The sequence below is a fragment of the Arachis hypogaea genome, chromosome 7 (genome assembly GCF_003086295.3).
Source record: "Arachis hypogaea cultivar Tifrunner chromosome 7, arahy.Tifrunner.gnm2.J5K5, whole genome shotgun sequence".
In the NCBI taxonomy this organism is placed as follows: domain Eukaryota; kingdom Viridiplantae; phylum Streptophyta; class Magnoliopsida; order Fabales; family Fabaceae; genus Arachis; species Arachis hypogaea.
In genome coordinates this window covers 72,966,475-72,987,878 of record NC_092042.1, presented here as the reverse complement: position 1 = coordinate 72,987,878, position 21,404 = coordinate 72,966,475, and the positions used below count along the sequence as shown (strand labels likewise).

The 21,404-nt window shown below is 39.9% G+C and overlaps 1 non-coding gene across 1 annotated transcript; it reads right to left on the bottom strand.

The window, feature by feature from the left end:
- Positions 1 to 20,903: 20,903 nt before the first annotated feature.
- On the bottom strand, positions 20,904 to 21,011 carry LOC112704504 (small nucleolar RNA R71). The gene has a single exon (XR_003155127.1). It is a non-coding gene; the product is annotated as a small nucleolar RNA R71 (small nucleolar RNA).
- Between the last annotated feature and the right edge of the window lie 393 nt (positions 21,012 to 21,404).

The window sequence follows — 21,404 nt, the reverse complement described above, 5'->3', positions numbered from 1 at the left end:
GTCCAACATAAAAAATTTGGGCTTTTTGATTTATATGTATGGAAAATTCTTTATTTTTCATAATACATACGGATGAAAACTCCTCTTAAATTGCACATTACCAATTCGTAACTCTCACCCACGAAATGAAAATAGGTACCATTTCATGCAAGGTTGTCACGAAATGGGTGCTGGCATCTGATACACGCCATGTCAAGCTCACCAGCCACGAAATGGAGCACCAGCCACGAAATGGAGCACTTCAAGACTGGCATACACGAGGCTGGCACACACGAAGGAATATAGAATAGTGGATATGTCATGGATTTTTGAATATTTGAGAACATGCAACCTATTTATTAATCAACTACAATCATTCAAAAATAGAAAAATATCGTTTATGTTAAGTAATTTTTTAATTAAAATTAGTTTCACAATAAAATTGATTAACTCAAGATGATAAACCATTAACAACTCCTTTAATGTTATATTTGATTGATTGGTCAAGGGTCTTATTGGATGATGATGGTAATGAGGACCTTGAACCATCCAAAACTCGACTCATTTCAAAAACTATTGTGTAGGACAAGTCCCACGTACCACACATTGCTTGTTCAGATTAGCGCAACCTGAACCGGACCACGCGCTTTAGTATCAATTATAGGCGTCAGGTAACAGACAGTGGCACTTGATTGATAAATGATATTTTTTCAAAAGAAAGTCTTTTTTTTGTTTGAATTAAAATCTCAGTATAAATGTTAATCCTGGTTGTTAATATATTTTTATCATTATAATCATTGTTTCAAAATTCAAACTCTATATATCAGCTTCTAAAATTTCAGCTAAATCATAGTGTTACGGTGGGTAACCGGAGATTAATAGAATGGATGACGTTGGTTGGCCCAATTGTCTGCAGAGGGTGGCTTCCGAGTAGGTTCGCTCGCAGGAGCCTCCTTCCGACTTGTGTACGTGAGTGAATGGGGGTGGTACCTGCAAAGACACTCCGATGCCTAAGTTAGCAAGGGTGTTAGCAGGTCTAGAGAGTATTGGGCTTATAGATACCTGAGGGGTGTCAGTGTATTTATAGTGGTGAGCCAATAACCACCGTTGGAGTAGTGCCATATCTTTAGGGTGTTAACCGTCCCATTATCTTAGGGAGGTTAAGATATGGCTTGATGAAGCGGTTAGAGAGATTTTAGGGGCGGTTACTCATTTGAATGAGTGTTTGTCTGCCAGCTAATCTCGTGCCCGACTTCTTTAAGACAAATCGTAGTCAACACCGACTTCTTGACACCAGGTCGGTGCGTAGTAAGGCTCAATCCTCTGGACTAAGCCTTTCTTTTGGACCTGGGCCTTTATTATTGGGTCAGGGTATGAACAGTGCCCCTACTTGAGCCCAAGATCTCTTTAGGGCTTGGGTTCAAGTATTTAACTCGGGTTCGTAGCCGACTTTCTTGGAGGAAACACGGGTTTTTAAACCGACGTGATTTTCGCGACCTTTTGTTTCTGACAGTTACGTCTATTCAAGCGTCGTGTCCGTTAGGGATGCGCTTAGGGATTGATGGCTTTGGTAACGGTGCACTCTCATTAATGACTGCTCCGTTTTTACCATTATGCCCCTTAGCATGTTTATAAATACTTTCACTCTCTTTCATTTTTCCGTTTCTGCAATCTTTCAAATTTCTTCTTTCTTTGTTCGTGCTGCATTCTTTCGTTTGGAGACTTCTGCTTCAACCTTCACTTTCGGATAAAGGTTAGCTTTTCTTCTTTCATGACATGCCTTGTGTTTGCATGCTTTTGTTTTGTGGGTAGATAGGTTGGTCTGTAGATTTTGGCTTTGTATCTCCTCCCTTTAGAGACCGTATTTTTTGATTTTTCTTTTCTTTTTTCTTTTTGTAGGTTTCTGTCACCTTTCATAAGAAAAAAGAAAATGGCTTCCGTAGATGTTCTTTCTCAGTGGGTTGATGTCACGGTCCTAGGGGAGGAACCCTTGGTCGACGCTGAGTTTACTACTCATCTTCGTACTCACCACAGGATTTGTACTTCGGAGGAGGACGAGCCAAAATATGAGTTGGTAATCCCGGGTCCGGAAGACCGGGTTTGTTTTGGGAGGGCCAATGAGGCGGCCCCTCATTTTTTCTTTATGTATGAATGTATGATCACCCGTCTGGGTGTTTTTCTTCCTTTTTCGGATTTTGAAATATCTGTTTTGCACCACTGTCGAGTTGCCCCTACCCAACTTCACCCCAATTCTTGGGGTTTTCTGAAAATTTATCAATTTATTAGTCACGCTTTGGACTTTCCGACCTCTTTGAGGATTTTCTTCTTTCTTTTTCACATGACTAAGCCCTTTAGTGGGCTAAATAATAAGCAGCAATGGGTGTCTTTCCGAGCCATACAAGGTCGGAGAATTTTCACCCTTTTTGACGAATCCTTCCATGACTTCAAAAATTATTTTTTCAAAGTGCAAGCCGTAGAGGGTCACCACCCCTTTTTCCTGGATGAGAATTCTTCCCCTTGCTTTCCCCTTTATTGGTTGGAGGCCTCCCCTTGTGAAAAGTATGGTCTAGACGACCTGGACGAGGTGGAGGCGGCCATTATGGGGTTTTTCCGAGAAGTGTGGGGGAGGGCCCCATACTTGGACACTAGGAAATTCCTCCAGGGATCGCCGACCTTTGTTCAGTCGCAACTAGGTAGTATATGCATTTCTTATTTCCGACTTGCATTTGCCGACTTTAAGGTTTGCCGACTTATAGTTTTTTCTATTTGTTTCTTTTGCAGACATGGCAAGGAAGAATGCTCAGGAATCTTACCAGAGAGTTCAGGAGGCTAAAGCAAAATCCCGGGCCAGGGCTGGCGGTGCCAGGGCGATCATCTCTCCTCCTCCTCCTCCTCCTCCTCCTCCTCAGAACGTGGGGACTCCCTCTCAGCCCATTGTGATTTCTTCTTCAACCTTGTCTCGGCCACTCCCTTCCGCCCGACTTCTTCCTGAGCCAGAGAAGAAGAAGCGCAAGACTTTAGAGTCTGGCTCTTCTTTTGATGGTGGGGTTAAGGCGGATGCCCTTGCATTCGTCCGAAAGAACATCTATCCTCATATAAGTATGGATGATGTTTCTGTTCGAAACCACCTCACCATTCTGGCTGAGGAGAGTTTTAGGGCGGCGGGTGTTTGTGGCAAGCTTTTGGATATCTTTGAGAAGACTCCTCTCAGCTCTTTGGGGGTAACCTCGAAGGTTGAGGAGTTGGAGGGGAGGCTTCTTTCTTACCAGGACCATGAGAGGGAGTTGAAGGAGGAGGTAGCTAAGCTGAGGGCGGAGAGAGATAGCCTTCGGGAGAAGGAGAGCAAGCTGCGGGCCCAATGCAATATGGAGGTGAGTTTGAGGAAGACAGCACAGGAGAGTTATCAGAGTTTATTTCAAGATCTTGTGTCTGTGAAGAAGGATTTGCTGAATTCTCGGAATGCGTACGCCGAGTTGGAGGACTCTATTGCTGATGGTGCCGAGGAGTCATGGAGGATTTTCCTGGAGCAAGTCAGCGTTATCGCTCCTGACTTGGATCTTTCTCCTTTACATCCTGATAAAGTTGTCATTGATGGTGCTATCGTGGATCCTCCTGTCCCCGTAATTGTTTCCGAGTCAGAATTGAAGACTCGGGGGCAGAGGATCATTGAGTCCCCTCCTCGTTCTAAGGACGCTCCGAGTTCTTCAGTTATTCCTCCGACTTCCTCTTCATCTCCTGTGGGTGCTTCTCTTCCCTGTCCTAGTGGCGCTCCTCCTGATTCTGGTAGTGGTGATCCGTCTACTCCTCTGCAGAAATGATTTTTTATGGCTATATGGGGGCTCGGCTTGTGAGTCCCCCCTTTTTTAAACTTTTATATGTTGTTTGGTGACGTTTGAACAATTTCTTTCGGCCTTTTAAGGCCGTAAACAAAATATTTTCGCACGTGCCCTTTTTGAATAAGGGTTTTTTAAATTAACATAATAAATACCCTTTTTTGGATAAGGGTTTAAGTTACCTTACGCGTGTATGCTTTTCTGATTTTTCAAAGTCCTCTTGATCTTTTTCGAAAACCTTTTCCATTGGCTCGTCTGCTTTTCCGAGCTTTTTTGTTTAAGGACTTTTTGGGAGCCTTTAAACTTTTCCCTAGGTTTCTCAATCTCTTTTTGTTATTCCTTACACCCAACCATGTTTTATTGGGTTCTCATGACTTAGGTTATTTTTGCGATGCGTTTTATTCTGCTCGGTTTTTCACTCCGACTTCTGAGTCGAAGTGTTTTCGAGCTTTTCTACTCGGAGTCTTGTTTCGACTTACGAGCCGAGTTGTTTCCGAGTTGTTTACGTTCGGCTTATATAACCTCTTTACGCCGACTTGTACCTCGTCGTTTTATCCTGATGACCATCTAGGTCGGTTCATGGGATTTTCACGTTTTGTCGAGCTTAAGTCGGCGCGTTTCGTAGAAAGATTTATAAAAATAAAAAGGAATTTATAAGAGATATTATGGATGAAAAAGATCTTTATTAATTGGGGAGGTACCTTCTTGCTACTAAGGGTTTTAATAGCCTATTTTCCCTTAGCCTCTACTATGATGCCTCATTAAAAACCCTTTAATTTTTGGGAAAAAATCATGAAGTTGGGAAAAGAGTACATCAGGGAGTAGAGTTCGCTTTTAACTGTAGTACCTTTTCATATTACAAGCATGCCACGACCTTGGTAACTCAGTGCCATTGAGGTCGGTTACTTTATAATAACCCTTTCCTAAAACTTCGTTGACTTTGTATGGTCCCTTCCAATTTGCGGCGAGCTTTCCTTCTCCTGATTTGTTGACTCCAATGTTGTTTCTGATTAAGACCAAGTCGTCCATGGCGAATGTTCTTCGAATGACTTTTTTGTTGTATCTTGTGGTCATCCTTTGTTTCAATGCTGCTTCTCTTATTTGGGCATCTTCTCGGACCTCGGGGAGCAAGTCGAGCTCCTCTTTGTGTCCCCGTACGTTTCCGATCTCATCGTGGAGAATTACCCTTGGGCTTTGCTCATTGATTTCTATTGGTATCATGGCTTCTACGCCGTAAACTAGTCGAAAAGGTGTTTCTCCCGTGGCGGATTGGGGGGTTGTCCTGTAAGCCCATAGCACTTGAGGGAGCTCTTCTGCCCAAGCTCCTTTTGCTTCCTGCAATCTCTTCTTTAGCCCTGCCAATATGACTTTATTGGCTGCCTCGGTTTGCCCATTGGCTTGTGGGTGTTCCACCGAGGTGAACTGGTGTTTGATTTTCATACTGGCTACTAAGCTTCTGAAGGTAGCGTCGGTGAATTGGGTTCCATTATTTGTAGTAATGGAGTAGGGTATCCCATATCTTGTGATGATATTTTTGTAGAGGAACCTGCGACTTCTTTGAGCGGTGATGGTGGCCAATGGTTCTTCTTCTATCCACTTTGTGAAGTAATCTATTTCTACGATCAGGTATTTGACTTGTCCTGGCGCTTGGGGAAAAGGACCTAACAAATCCATTCCCCATTTTGCAAAAGGCCATGGAGAAGTGATACTGATGAGCTCTTCTGGTGGAGCCACGTGGAAATTTGCATGCATCTGACATGGTTGGCACTTTCTCACAAATTCTGTGGCATCTTTCTGCAAGGTCGGTCAATAGAATCCAGCTCGGATTACTTTCCTGGCTAGCGACCTTGCTCCGAGATGATTTCCGCAGATCCCACTATGTACTTCCTCCAGTACCTCGGTGGTTCTTGAGGTTGGTACACACTTTAACAATGGTGTTGATATCCCCCTTCTGTAGAGAATATTTTTTACCAAGGTGTAGTGTTGTGCTTCCCTTCGGATCTTTTTAGCTTCTTTCTCCTCCTTAGGGAGGATGTCGAATTTCATGTATTCGACTAGGGGGTTCATCCATCCGAGGTTTAAGCCGGTTACCTCAAGTACTTCTTGCTTATCTTCTGTTTTTGCTACTGAGGGTTCTTGGAGGGTTTCTTGAATCAGGCTTCTGTTGTTCCCTCCTGGTTTGGTACTTGCTAACTTGGACAGGAAGTCTGCTCTGCTGTTTAAGTCCCGAGTTATGTGTTTAACCTCGATTTCTGCAAAATGCCCGAGGTGTTCCAGAGTTTTGTCCAAGTACCTCTTCATGTTTGGGTCCTTTGCCTGATATTCTCCACTTATCTGGGAGGTCACCACCTGTGAGTCGCTGTATATCATCACCTTTGTAGCACTGACTTCTTCTGCTAGTTTTAGTCCGGCAATCAAGGCTTCGTATTCTGCCTGATTATTTGAAGCCGGAAATTCAGATTTTAAGGAAACCTCTATCTGGGTTCCTCTTTCATCTACCAATATTATGCCTGCGCTGCTTCCCGTTTTGTTGGAGGATCCATCTACATATAGTTCCCATGTAGTTGGTTTTTCCTCCTGATCCCCTGCGTATTCCGCAACGAAGTCAGCGAGGCATTGAGCTTTGATCGCCGTCCGAGTTTCATATCTTAAGTCGAACTCGGAGAGCTCTATTGCCCATTGAACCATTCTCCCTGCAACATCCGTCTTTTGGAGGATTTGCTTCATGGGTTGGTTCGTATGGACTCTTATTATGTGAGCTTGAAAGTAAGGTCGTAGCCTTCGTGAGGCTACTACTAAGGAGTAGGCAAACTTTTCTAGTTTTTGGTACCTTAGTTCTGGGCCTTGTAGAACTTTACTGATGAAGTAGACTGGATGATGTCCGACCTCGTCTTCTTTTATCAGGGCTGATGAGACAGCCTTGTTTGCTACGGATAAGTACAGGACGAGGTCTTTCCCAGGTACTGGTCGGGTTAGGATAGGAGGTTGGCTTAAAAACTTTTTGAACTCCTGGAACGCCTCCTCGCATTTAGGAGTCCATTCGAACTGGCATCCCTTTCTTAATAGAGAAAATAATGGAAGGGATTTTAGTGCCGATCCTGCCAAAAATCTAGAGAGGGCTGCAAGTCGGCCATTGAGCTGATGGACTTCCCTCAAACAAGTCGGACTTTCATTTCTATGATGGCTTTACACTTGTCGGGATTGGCTTCAATCCCTCTTTGTGTTAGCATAAACCCTAGAAATTTCCCTGCCTCTACCGCGAAGGCACACTTTGCGGGATTTAATCTCATCCCGTGCAGCCTTATGGTATCAAAGACTTGCGAGAGATCTGACAGGAGGTCGATTTCCTTCTTAGTTTTTACCAGCATGTCATCAACGTATACTTCCATTAGGGTCCCTAGGTGAGGGGAAAACACTTTATTCATCAACCTTTGATATGTGGCTCCTGCATTCTTCAATCCGAATGGCATGACCACGTAGCAGAAGTTAGCTCTGGGTATGATGAATGATGTTTTCTCCTGGTCTGGCTCATACATCGGGATTTGATTATATCCCGAGTAGGCGTCCATAAACGATAAGTATTGGTACCCCGAGCTGGAATCCACTAGGGTATCAATACTTGGTAGGGGATAAGGGTCCTTGGGACATGCCTTATTTAAGTCGGTATAGTCGACACACATTCTCCATTTGCCATTCTGTTTTTTGACCAGCACTACATTGGCTAGCCATGTTGGGTACTTGACTTCTCTGATGAAGCCAGCTTCCAGAAGCGCCTGTACTTGTTCTTCTACTATTAGGGCTCGTTCTGGCCCGAGCTTGCGTCTTCTTTGTTGTAAAGGTCGGGACCCTGGATAAACCGAGAGCTTGTGGGACATGAGCTCGGGGTCAATCCCAGGCATGTCAGAGGCCTTCCAGGCGAAGAGGTCAGAATTATCTTTTAGGAGTTTAGCCAACCCTTGTTTTAGAGTTTCCCCTAGGTTGGCTCCTATATAGGTGTTTTCCCTTCCTCTTTACCGACCTGTATCTCCTCGGTTTTTCCTCCCGGTTATGGTCGTAGCTCTTCTCTGGCCCTTGCGCTACCGAGCTCTATTGTGTGAACTTCTCTGCCCTTTCCTCTCAGATTTAGGCTTTCATTGTAGCATTTCCTTGCCAATTTTTGATCTCCTCTTACCGTTGCTATCCCCGCTGAGGTCGGGAATTTTATGCAGAGGTGGGGAGTGGATACCACAGCTCCAAGCCGATTAAGGGTAGCTCTGCCGATTAAAGCATTATATGCTGACCCCACATCAATGACTATGAAGTATATGCTTAGAGTCTTTGATTTTTCCCCTTTTCCAAAAGTGGTGTGAAGGGGCAAAAATCCTAGTGGTTTTATTGGCGTGCCCCCTAATCCGTATAGGGTGTCGGGATAAGCTCTTAACTCTTTCTCATCTAACCCTAGCTTGTCGAAAGCAGGCTTGAAAAGAATGTCCGCCGAGCTTCCTTGGTCTACTAGGGTTCTGTGGAGATGGGCATTTGCTATGATCATAGTTATTACCACTGGATCGTCGTGTCCAGAGATTATTCCTTGCCCATCTTCTTTTGTGAATGAAATGGTAGGAAGGTCGGGTGACTCCTCCCCGACCTGGTAGACTCTTTTGAGATGTCTTTTGCGAGAGGATTTGGTAAGTCCCCCTCCTGCAAATCCTCCTGAGATCATATGGATATGCCTTTCTGGAGTCTACGGTGGTGGGTCTCTTCTATCCATATCATCTCGCTTTCTCTTTCCATGACTGTCCGACCTTTCTATGAGATATCTATCAAGCCGACCTTCTCTAGCCAGCTTTTCTATCACATTCTTGAGGTCGTAGCAGTCGTTTGTGGAGTGACCATATATTTTATGGTACTCACAGTAATCGCTGCGGCTTCCCCCTTTTTTATTTTTAATGGGTCTAGGGGGTGGCAGTCTCTCAGTGTTGCAAATCTCTCTGTATACATCCACTATGGAAACTTTCAGAGGAGTATAAGAGTGATATTTTCTTGGCCTTTCGAGACCGAGTTCTTCCTTTTTCTTGGTTTCCCTCTCCCTCTCTTTTGTTGAGGGAGGGGGCCCAGGTCGCCAACTCAGGTCTCTTAACTTGGCGTTTTCCTCCATATTGATGTTCTTTTCAGCTCTTTCCTGTACATCACTTAGAGAAATGTGATGTCTTTTAGATATGGACTGCGAGAAGGGACCTTCTCTAAGTCCATTGACTAATCCCATTATGACTGCCTCTGTGGGCAGGTCTTGAATCTCCAAACATGCTTTGTTGAACCTTTCCATATAGGCTTGTAGAGATTCTCCGACCTCCTGTTTTATTCCCAGGAGGCTCGGTGCATGTTTCACTTTGTCTTTCTGGATTGAGAACCTCATCAAAAACTTCCTTGAGAGGTCTTCAAAGCTAGTAACCGACCTCGGGGGGAGGCTATCGAACCACTTCATCGCTGCTTTCGATAGAGTGGTCGGGAAGGCTTTGCATCGCGTAGCGTCGGAAGCATCAGCTAGGTACATTCGACCTTTGAAGTTGCTCAGGTGATGCTTTGGATCTGTGGTTCCGTCGTAGAGGTCCATATTAGGGCTTTTGAAGTTCCTCGGAACTTTGGCCCTCATTATGTCCTCGCTAAAGGGATCCTCCCCACCTAAGGGTGGCTCTTCTTGTTCGTCACGGGAGTTGCGACTTTTGAGGGAGGATTCCAACTTTAAGAGTTTTCTTTCTAACTTTTTTCGTCGTTCCATCTCCTCTTTTAGGCTCTTTTCAGTTTCCTTTTGCCGCTCTCGCTCCTGCTCTAACTGCTCCAGGCGGCTGTGGACTAGTCCCATGAGTTCGGTTACATGGGGTGGTCCTTCTTTTTCTGATTCGCGCCCTTCTGAGGAGTTTACCTTTGGGTTTTTTACTCCGGAGGTGCCTTCCCTATGTTGATTATCGATTTCCTGGTGGAGGGTGAAATCCACATCGTTATTGCCTGTGTCCAGATTCTCTTGTTCAGAATCTGTCTCCACATGGCCTTCTTCGTGGGATCTGTCCGCCATCGATGGATGATCTCTCGGGTCCCCGGCAACGGCGCCAATGTTACGGTGGGTAACCGGAGATTAATAGAATGGATGACGTTGGTTGGCCCAATTGTCTGCAGAGGGTGGCTTCCGAGTAGGTTCACTCGCAGGAGCCTCCTTCCGACTTGTGTACGTGAGTGAATGGGGGTGGTACCTGCAAAGACACTCCGATGTCTAAGTTAGCAAGGGTGTTAGCAGGTCTAGAGAGTATTGGGCTTATAGATACCTGAGGGGTGTCAGTGTATTTATAGTGGTGAGCCAATAACCACCGTTGGAGTAGTGCCATATCTTTAGGGTATTAACCGTCCCATTATCTTAGGGAGGTTAAGATATGGCTTGATGAAGCGGTTAGAGAGATTTTAGGGGCGGTTACTCATTTGAATGAGTGTTTGTCTGCCAGCTAATCTCGTGCCCGACTTCTTTAAGATGAATCGTAGTCAACACCGACTTCTTGACACCAGGTCGGTGCGTAGTAAGGCTCAATCCTCTGGATTAAGCCTTTCTTTTGGACCTGGGCCTTTATTATTGGGGCAGGGTATGAACACATAGCATCCTCTTTATCCTCTTTTTTCTCTCAATTTTAATTTTTTTCTCTATGCTAATTATACTTCTAGTCCTACGTGGGTCAACTATTTATAATAAAATTATATAATATAATAATATAAATATATTATATAGTATTTTTTATCATCTTTGAAAATTTGATTCAAAATAATAAAATTATATAATATAAAATTGTACTATTTATTATTTTTTTTATTATCATTGATAATTTGATTTCAAATAATAAAGTTATATAATGTAATAAAATTATATAATATCGTGGAATGGGCCAATTTGTATGTGCTACCAATGAGTTGGCCACTTCGTGTGTGTCAGCCTTGAAGTCCATTTCATAGCTGGTAATCTTGGCATGGTGTGTGTCAGATGGCAGCACCCATTTCGTGATCACCTTGCATGAAATGATGCATATTTCCATTTCGTGGGTGAGAGTTACGAATTGGCCATGCGCAAATTGAGAAGAGTTTTCATCCGTGCGTATTATGAAAAATAAAAAATTTTTCATGCATATATTAATAAAAAAATAAAAAACCTGTCTCAACTTGTTGAAGAGATACAAAATACATGTTGCTGTAACCGTGTATACCATCGTGTCTTAAAAAATTGTCTCTCTCCAACCAAATGGTAGACGTGTGCCCGTGTCTATGTATTAAGATTGGACACACCCACTAACCAAAGGCTGTCATAGTGTACATCTTTTCTTTTGTTTTCTTTCCCCTTTTTTTTTTGTTTTTATGTTCTTTTTTGTGCTTTTCCTCTCATAAAAGGAGAATATCCTTTTTGTTATGAAAAGTCTATCTGTTTAGACATAAAAGTTCTTATTTGGACATCTTGATTGAGCTATTAGATTTCTGGTTTAAATTTTCTGCCAAGGATATTGGTAGTAATTAATTGAAATTTTAGCATGGGCTTATTGATGCCCACCTTTAACTAATTCGATTCGCTAGAGAGAGAGTCTTGTGACTCATTCTATTGTGCAAGTGGGAGTGGAATTGGTTGGATTAATCTACTTTTTTGTGTAGGTTATATATTTAGTTATGCAACATTTTTTTATTGTTTTAACATGGTGTAAATTTGGTTAATGTAATTTTTTCTGTTTATATTCACATCCTTTTCTTTTATAGAAAAAGTGGTTTATAGACCTTTATATTCAATTTTGACTTATATTTCTATGACTAAGATTTCATTTGTATGATTGATTAATACTAATAGAAAATTGACCACTATGACAAGGAAAAATTTAATTTCAGAGGAGGAAGAGAAAAAAGAAATAGAATAAAAATGTTACTTGGTTGTTGATCCTCATAAAAAGAAATAAGCAAAAATTTCATCATTAAGTCAGCAATGGAAAATTCATGAAAAATTAGAATCCTTATTGTGTAACAGTAAATCTGCACGTTTTTGTCGACGTCATTTTTGGATTGAAGACCAAGAGAAAATTATTATAATTTTGGGTTATCTAAACATATAGTTCATAGAATGGTTAACGCATCTTTATTGTTTAGGGCAACAAGATCAAGTTGGTAAGTAAAGGTAAGTTAAAAGTTTTTCTTCCATGTTTGTTTTTATGATCAATGACCATAGGAGGGCTCCTTTACTATTTTGTACAAATATTTTATTCTATTTGTACAAAAAAATAAAGGAGTGATTCTAATATCTGCTTGTGCATTACTTGTCAACCCTTCTTATTAGTTATTGTTCAATTGAATTCAAATTGAAATTAAAACTCAAAGCACTTCTTATTAGTTATTGTTCAATTCTCAAAGCAAATGCGGGTTGATGTTTTATTCGAAAACTAAAATTGTGAGAATCCAATTTTGATTGTTATCTTTTAAGATAAAGGATAATTAATAACAAAGAATCAAATTTTTTAATTGAGTTGTACTTGTTCATTTTGATGAATTTATCATATGAATATCTACTTTATTATTTTTTCAAAGTTCATTGTCTGAGAAATACTTATTTTATGTTACGATTTCGTTAGCAATCATAAAAGATAATTCTCCTTTAAAATATCCATATGTGTTACTACTTTTTTTCCCAATAAATTTTGAACTCACTAAGTTCCTAATGAAGGAAGTGAGAGCTATCCTCAATCAACAAGCATAATACAACCATGAAAACAAGCAACCAAAGTTAGAATAAAACAATACAATATTAATTCCCTAAAGACCTTAAAAGCAAGTAAACACCAAGGAGCACCCGCGAAACAGAGGCTATAAACACCTTCACCTCAAATTCAACAAGTCTTCGACCAGCGTATCCCGTGATGATCAGCTTCATTTAGCATTCATAGGTTTCACCTCTTGTATATATATCACCAATTATTCTTTTCTCCATCCTATCACCCCACCATTGGTTGGTAAGGAATTGAACTCATTCACACGTACACCAGAAGTTCCTTTCTTCTTATGAAAAATACGACAGTTGCACTCCTTCCAAGTTGCCCAAAGAACAGGGAAAAAGCATATCATTCATTCCCATTTTTGTATTTTTCTAATACCCAGATCCATCCAGCATTCAAAGCAATCTTTTGGAAATTGTGGCCAAACCTAAGACATTCTCCACCTTTGAACAATAGTGTAACATCCTATCACACATAACTTTATGCCTAGATCATCAATCAAAGGTGGTGAGGCGCTACGACTTCTAAAACAAAAATACGTACGTAGATATATATGAAAGATAGTTTAACTAGGAGCTTTGAAGGAAAGGTTAGACAAAACTAAAATAAAAATCGCGTCACACTTGTACGATTAAGAATAAAATGTGTAGATAACAATGAGATAGAAGACATAATATATATATATAGGATAAAGAGTTCCAAAGGAAATACATATCAAGCTCCAGCCTCGATCTGTGAAGCAAAGGCCAGCTAAAATATTTATATATACAACACAAATGATATCAAAAGATAAATACAATTTTTGTTTCTCTGAAATCAACCTCTAGGAGGGACAATACAAGTTTTATACAAAAGTGGAGAATGTACAGACACATACACACATACTAAATACATAGTATGAAATCCCCAAACAGTAGATCTTCGCTTCCAAGAATCACCCAGCACACTTAGCGAGGTGCCTCACATCCTGCATCTGAAAAAAATAAGAAATATGTAGGGAATGAAAATCGAGGGTTCTCAGTATGGTAACAACACCCAAATAGATAAGATATAAGGCTTTGGAAAGCCAAAGGCAATCCTAAACTCCATAATCCTAGATCAAGCCTAAAGTTCTCAATAAACCAGAAATAGTATAATTCCATCCAGGGATTCTAATCTATCTCTTCATTTTCAGTTTTCTGCAAATCCCCCAATCACCAATATGGAACAACTCTCAGCGTCACCTCCGCCAGCATAAGGGATCTCTCAAAAGCAAACACATACAAGGCATACAAGTAATACACAATTAAGAAAACAGATAAGGCATTTAAGTCATCTAGCATATAGATATAGATAAATGATTAGGAAAGCCAAAACACAAAGTGCATACTCAAACAACTCATACAAATGCACATGATGCATGTCTGTCCTATGGCCAATGAGCTCATCTGTCAGTTATACAGCCAAAATCAACATGTCCAGCAGTAAACCTTGGACAATCCTTGCGTGCGTGCATCCCCAAGAGTTATTCATATACATGTTCATTCATTTATCTTCTCATTGGGGGGATAATCCAGAAAGTTAAAGTGTCCGGCCACATCTTGCGATGAAGCGTCAACAGAGTATCGAGTCTTGACCTGGAGCAAGTGGGGCGAACCACTGCATCTACCCAGGAAAACTTGTATCTCAGATATTTAAATGCACATGCCATTTAGATTTTTAGATTATAATTCATCAATATCATCATTGCCATCAATCATATCTTATTCAGCATTATCAACACCTCGTTAATTCAATTATTCATTTTGCAAATCTTTCTCATTGTCAATCTAACTCTCTCCGTATGTTCGCTCTTATTCTGAAGCCTAAAAACTAGCTAGCAAACCTTAAACTGGATTTACAAAGGTTTGGAAAGATACAGAAATGGTTGAAAATTAAAAAATACAACTTTGGTAAAATAGGGTGGTCATGCGTACGCATGCCACCCGCGTACGCGAGATTTGAAGAATGACAGTGCCACGTACGCATGCATCTGTCTGCGTACGCAAAAGTACTGGGTAGAGCCCAATGCTTGCGTCGCGAACACCCTCCCGCTATCAATTTTCTTAAAAAGCTATTTTGCTGCAGAATTTAACTTTTTATACAAAATTTCAAACACACATAACTTTTTTGTGAAAAATCATTTCCATCCATTCTTCAATCGTTATAAACTCCACGGATCCAATTTTCATTTGAAATAAGTTTCACTAAATTTGGAGAACCGGAAACCAAGTTATGACCATTGAAGTTGGTTAAAAATAGGTTTTCACCAAAATTTTCCAAATCCTCTAGTTTTCAAAACTCTCATTCCAAAACCAAACCAATCACACCATAATCAATACAAATACTCCTACACATTATCAGATGCTCTTTAATCACTTCACAATCATTCCAACACCTAAGTTCTTTAATTCATTCAAATATTTCCACTCATAATTCCACTAATTACAACAATTATTATCAATCATGATCACATCCACAACTACATTCACATAGCATTATATTAAAGTTCCATTATACAACTCATTTCACCCTCAATCAACACACATTCTCAATTCTCAAATAAATCAACAATTCACACAATTTAACCTATCTTACGGAGAACCAACCTAACTTTCACATAACCATATGTACTATTGATAAGTCCATATTTGACGATAAATTTTGGATTGATTTGAGTAGATTTCATCATATAAACCCATATTTATTCATTCAAATAGCATACTTTTGTGTTCTCTCCCTAAATTGAGCCTAATTGTGAAAACATGCTATTTTTTGCTTAATTTAACTAATTTTATTCCACTTTCATTCCATTCGATGCTTTGATATTTTTGATGAGTGATTTCAGGTATAATAAGATGGAATGACTAGATGAGAGTGGAGGAGAAGCATGCAAGAAGGAGAAAACATGAAGAAATCACAAGAGGAGCACACAACCATGTGTGCGTACGCACAACATCCTGTGCGTACGCACAAGAGAAAAATTCAGCAAGTGTGCATACGCACACATCTGTGCGTACGCACGAGTCCTAGCACGTGACCTCATTAATGCAAATCATTGGGGCAATTTCTTGGCCTCTAGAGCCCAGTTTTGGACTTTCTGAAGCTGATTGAGTGCTATATCAAAGGGGCATCACTCCATATCAAGTGGAGAGAAATTAGGGTAGATTAGAAATATGCTTTAGGTCATGTTCTAGAGAGAGAAGCTCTCTCATCTCCCTAGAATTAGGGTAGATTAGGTTAGATCTCTCTTAAATTTAGGTTTAATTCTTGTTTTCATTTAGTTTTCCTTGCCATTTATTGTTATTTCACTTTCTACTTCTATTTGTTATTTGCCCTCTTTTGTTCTTTTATGTTTATGACACTTTGTTACTTTAAATTTTAATTAATGCAATTCATGTTTTGTGTTTCTTATTGCTTAATTTAGTTGTTATTATTGTTTTCTTGCAATTGGTAGTTGTAGATTTTATTATCTCTTGTTATTTTACTATGCTTCTCTTTTATACCTTCCAAGTGTTTGATAAAATACTTGGTTGAATTTTTGCCTAGTTTTTCACACTCTTGGTTGGAAAATTGGATAATTAGATGAACTTGAGTTGTGGATGTCCATTCTACACTGTGTGAGGATTGTTAGTTGATTTGGTTTTCACTAACTCTAAGCCTTCTATTAATAGAGTTGGCTAGAACTTTAGGATTGAGATCAATTATGCCCTTTTGACTAATTTTCGATGTTAGGATTGACTAATTGGGATTAATTCTACACAGTTCATAACTAGGATAGGAATCTTTAATTCTCCAATTCTTGCCAAGAGCCTTTTTTGCCATTTAATTTCTATTTTCATTGCTTTTACTTGCTTCCCATGTAATTACTTGCCATTTTAATTTCTTGCCTCTTATAATTAAAACCCTCAAATCCTCCATAGCCAATAATAGAGCATTTCATTGCAACTCCTAGGGAAGACGACTCGAGACTTAATACTCCCGGTTATTTTGTATTGATTGTGATATCTCTTGGAATTAAAATTTGATTTGAGAATTACTTGTCGGTTTGGAACTATACTTGCAACGAAGTTATTTCCTCTAACCGAGAAGAAAATTCTATGCCGACGGTTTTGCTCTTTCAAGTTTTTGGCGCTGTTGCTGGGGAGTTGCAATGGTGTTATATTGTTGGCAATTGTTAATATGTGAATATGTAAATAGTTTATTTTTGATTGATTGCTTGTTTTTGCTAGTTTTAGGAGTTCATTTTATTTGTTCTTCTTACCTTTGGTTTTTATTTTCTTTTTATCCTATGAATTCTCTCCCATCGCATTATGAGTTTTGTTGCTATTGTGTTATAGGAATTGGAAATTTCAAATGCTTGTTACCTAGATGGAATGAAAGGAATTCACAACAAGATTTGGGTGCACAAGTGATGAGCGGATAATTTGTACGCTTTTTGGCATTGTTTTTAGTATGTTTTTAGTATGATCTAGTTAGTTTTTAGTATATTTTTATTAGTTTTTAGTTAAAATTCACTTTTCTGGACTTTACTATGTGTTTGTGTATTTTTCTGTGATTTTAGGTATTTTCTGGCTGAAATTGAGGGACCTGAGCAAAAATCTGATTCAGAGACTGAAAAGGACTGCAGATGCTGTTGGATTCTGACCTCCCTGCACTCGAAGTGGATTTTCTAGAGCTACAGAAGCCCAATTGGCGCGCTCTCAATGGCGTTGGAAAGTAGACATCCTGGGCTTTCCAGCAATATATGATAGTCCATACTTTGCCCAAGATTTGATGGCCCAAACCGGCGTTCAAAGTCACCCTCAGAAATCCCAGCGTTAAACGCCGGAACTGGCACCAAAGTTGGAGTTAAACGCCCAAACTGGCATAAAAGCTGGCGTTTAACTCCAAGAAAAGTCTCTACACGAAAATGCTTCAATGCTCAGCCCAAGCACACACCAAGTGGACCCGGAAGTGAATTTTTATGTCATTTACTCATCTCTGTACACCCTAGGCTACTAGTTCTCTATATATAGGACCTTTTACTATTGTATTTTAATCTTCTGATCTTTGGAATCTTTTGATCTTTAGATCTTTTGATCACTTTGGGAGGCTGGCCATTTGGCCATGCCTAGACCTTGTTCTTATGTATTTTCAACGGTGGAGTTTCTACACACCATAGATTAAGGTGTGGAGCTCTGCTGTACCTCGAGTATTAATGCAATTACTATTGTTCTTCTATTCAATTCCGCTTGTTCTTGTTCTAAGATATCACTTGTTCTTCAACTTGATGAATGTGATGATCCGTGACACTTATCATCATTCTCACCTATGAACGTGTGACTGACAACCACCTCCGTTCTACCTTCGATTGGGTGAATATCTCTTGGATTCCTGATACACGATGCATGGTTGATCACCTGACAACCGAGTGCTCGCCTGACAACCGAGCCAGCCATTCCGTGAGATCAAAGTCTTCGTGGTATAGGCTAGAACTGATGGCGGCATTCAAGAGAATCCGGAAGGTCTAACCTTGTCTGTGGTATTCTGAGTAGGATTCAATGATTGAATGACTGTGACGTGGTTCAAACTCCTGAGGGCGGGGCGTTAGTGACAGACGCAAAAGAATCACTGGATTCTATTCTGGCCTGATCGAGAACCGACAGATGGATAGCCGTGCCGTGACAGGGTGCGTTGAACATTTCCACTGAGAGGATGGGAGGTAGCCACTGACAACGGTGAAACCCTTGCTTAAGCTTGCCATGGAAAGGAGTAAGAAGGATTGGATGAAGACAGTTGGAAAGCAGAGAGACGGAAGGGACAAGCATCTTCATACGCTTATCTGAAATTCCCACCAATGAATTACATAAGTATCTCTATCTTTATCTTTATGTTTTATTCGTATATCACCTATATCCATTTGAGTTTGTCTGACTAAGATTTACAAGGTGACCATAGCTTGCTTCATACCAACAATCTCTGTGGGATCGACCCTTACTCGCGTAAGGTTTATTACTTGGACGACCCAGTACACTTGCTGGTTAGTTGTGCGAAGTTGTGTTTATGCCATGGTATTGAACACCAAGTTTTTGGATTCATTACCGGGAATTATTTGATTTGTGAAAAGTATTGATCACAATTTCGCGCTACCAAGTTTTTGGCGCCGTTGCCGGGGATTGTTCGAGTATGGACAACTGACGGTTCATCTTGTTGCTTAGATTAGGTATTTTTTTCAGAATTCTTGAAGATGAATTCTAGAGTTTCATGATGATCTGTTGAAGTCTGGCTGGCTGTGAAGCCATGTCTAATTTCATTGGACCGAGGTTTCAACTTATCATCACAAGAGCTTGTTGATTTCTATCAATCTTGCTATTGGAGCAGTGATCTGCTAAGGCTTGGCTGGCCTTTGGCCATGTCTAGTGTTTTGGACCGAAGCTTTCTTTGAAAGCTTGGCTGGCTGTGAAGCCATGTCTAATTCCTGGACCGGAGTCTTAGACTAAACATTGCATGATTCCTGGAATTCTCATTAAGAATTTTGATACCTTTATTTTCTTTTTCCACTTAATTTTCGAAAATCACACAAAAAAATTTACAAAATCATAAAAACCAAAAAGATTTCATGTTTATTGTTTGAGTCTAGTGTCTCATTTTAAGTTTGGTGTCAATTGCATGCATTCATTCATGTGTCTTAAGGATCTTCAAGTAATTCTTGATGATTTCTTACTCTAATCTTTGAATTCTCTTGACTTGAGTGTTCATGTGTCTCATATGCATTCTCATTGTGTCAGTAGTATACAAACTGCTAAGTTTGGTGTCTTGCATGCATTGTTATTTGATTTTAGTTGCATTGATTATTCCTCAATATCAAAAATCCAAAAATATTTTTAATTTGTGTCTTTTCAAGTCAATAATACAGAGAATTGGAGATTCAGAACATACAGCAGAGGAATTGCACAGAAAAAGCTGGGCGTTCAAAACGCCCAGTGAAGAAGGACAGATTGGCGTTTAAACGCCAGCCAGGGTGCCTGGCTGGGCGTTTAACGCCCAAAAGGGTAGTGATTTGGGCGTTAAACGCCAGAATGTGCACCATTCTGGGCGTTTAACGCCAGGATGGCACAAGAGGGAAGATTCTGTTTTTAATGCGATTTTTTTTTCAAGTTTTCAAAATTTTTCAAAATCAAATCTTTTTCAAATCAAATCTTTTCAATCAAATGTTTTCAAATTCAATTTCTTTCCATTCTCAAAGATACTTGCTATCAATTAATGATTTGATTCAACATTTCAAGTATGTTGCCTTTTCTGTTGAGAAAGGTTTAATGTTTGAATCATATCTTTTCTTGATAGCCAAGTCATTAATTTTCAAAATCAAATCTTTTTAAAATGTTTTTCAAATCATATCTTCTCAATCACATCTTTTTAAAATCAATCATATCTTCTTGACCACATCTTTTTCAAAATAGTTTTCAATAAAATCTTTTTGATTTCTAATTTCAAAATCTTTTTCAAAAATCACTTTACTTCCTTCTCAATCATGGTTTTCGAAAATCAAGTAATGTTTTTCAAAATGTTTTCAAAATCTTTTACTTAATTTTCGAAAATTGCTTCCCTTCTTCTCACATCCTTCTATTTATGGACTAACACTATTCCCTCATGCAAAATTCGAACTCCATCTTCTTTGATAAGTTCAAATTTTCTACTTCTGCCTTCCATTTTTCTTTTCCTCTGACACCTCAAGGAATCTCTATACTGTGACATAGAGGATTCCACATTTTCTTGTTCTATTCTCTTTCATATGAGCAGGAGCAAAGACAAAAGCATTCTTGTTGAGGCTGATCCTGAACCTGAAAGGACCTTGAAGCGAAAACTAAGAGAAGCTAAGGCACAACTCTCTATAGAGAACCTAACCGAATTCTTCAAAGAAGAAGAACACATGGAAGCCGAAAACAACAACAATGCCAACAATGCAAGGAAGGTGCTGGGTGACTTTACTGCACCTACTCCCGACTTCTATGGGAGAAGCATCTCTATCCCTGCCATTGGAGCAAACAACTTTGAGCTTAAGCCTCAATTAGTTTCTCTAATGCAACAGAATTGCAAGTTCCATGGACTTCCATTGGAAGATCTTCATCAGTTTTTAGCTGAATTCTTGCAAATCTGTGACACTGTCAAGACTAATGGGGTTGACCCTGAGGTCTACAGACTTATGCTTTTCCCTTTTGCTGTAAGAGACAGAGCTAGAACATGGTTGGACTCACAACCTAAAGAAAGCCTGAACTCTTGGGAAAAGCTAGTCAATGCCTTCTTGGCAAAGTTCTTTCCACCTCAAAAATTGAGTAAGCTTAGAGTGGAAGTCCAAACCTTCAGACAGAAGGAAGGAGAATCCCTCTATGAAGCTTGGGAAAGATACAAACAATTAATCAGAAAGTGTCCTTCTGATATGCTTTCTGAATGGAGCATCATAGGTATTTTCTATGATGGTCTCTCTGAACTGTCCAAGATGTCTTTGGATAGCTCTGCTGGAGGATCTCTTCATCTGAAGAAGACGCCTACAGAAGCTCAAGAGCTCATTGAAATGGTTGCAAATAACCAATTCATGTACACTTCTGAAAGAAATCCTGTAAACAATGGGAATAATCAGAAGAAAGGAGTTCTTGAGATTGACACTCTGAATGCCATATTGGCTCAGAACAAAATATTGACTCAACAAGTCAATATGATTTCTCAAAGTCTGTCTGGAATGCAAAATGCACCAAGCAGTACTAAGGAAGCTTCATCTGAAGAAGAAGCTTATGATCCTGAGAACCCTTCAATAGAAGAGGTGAATTACATGGGAGAA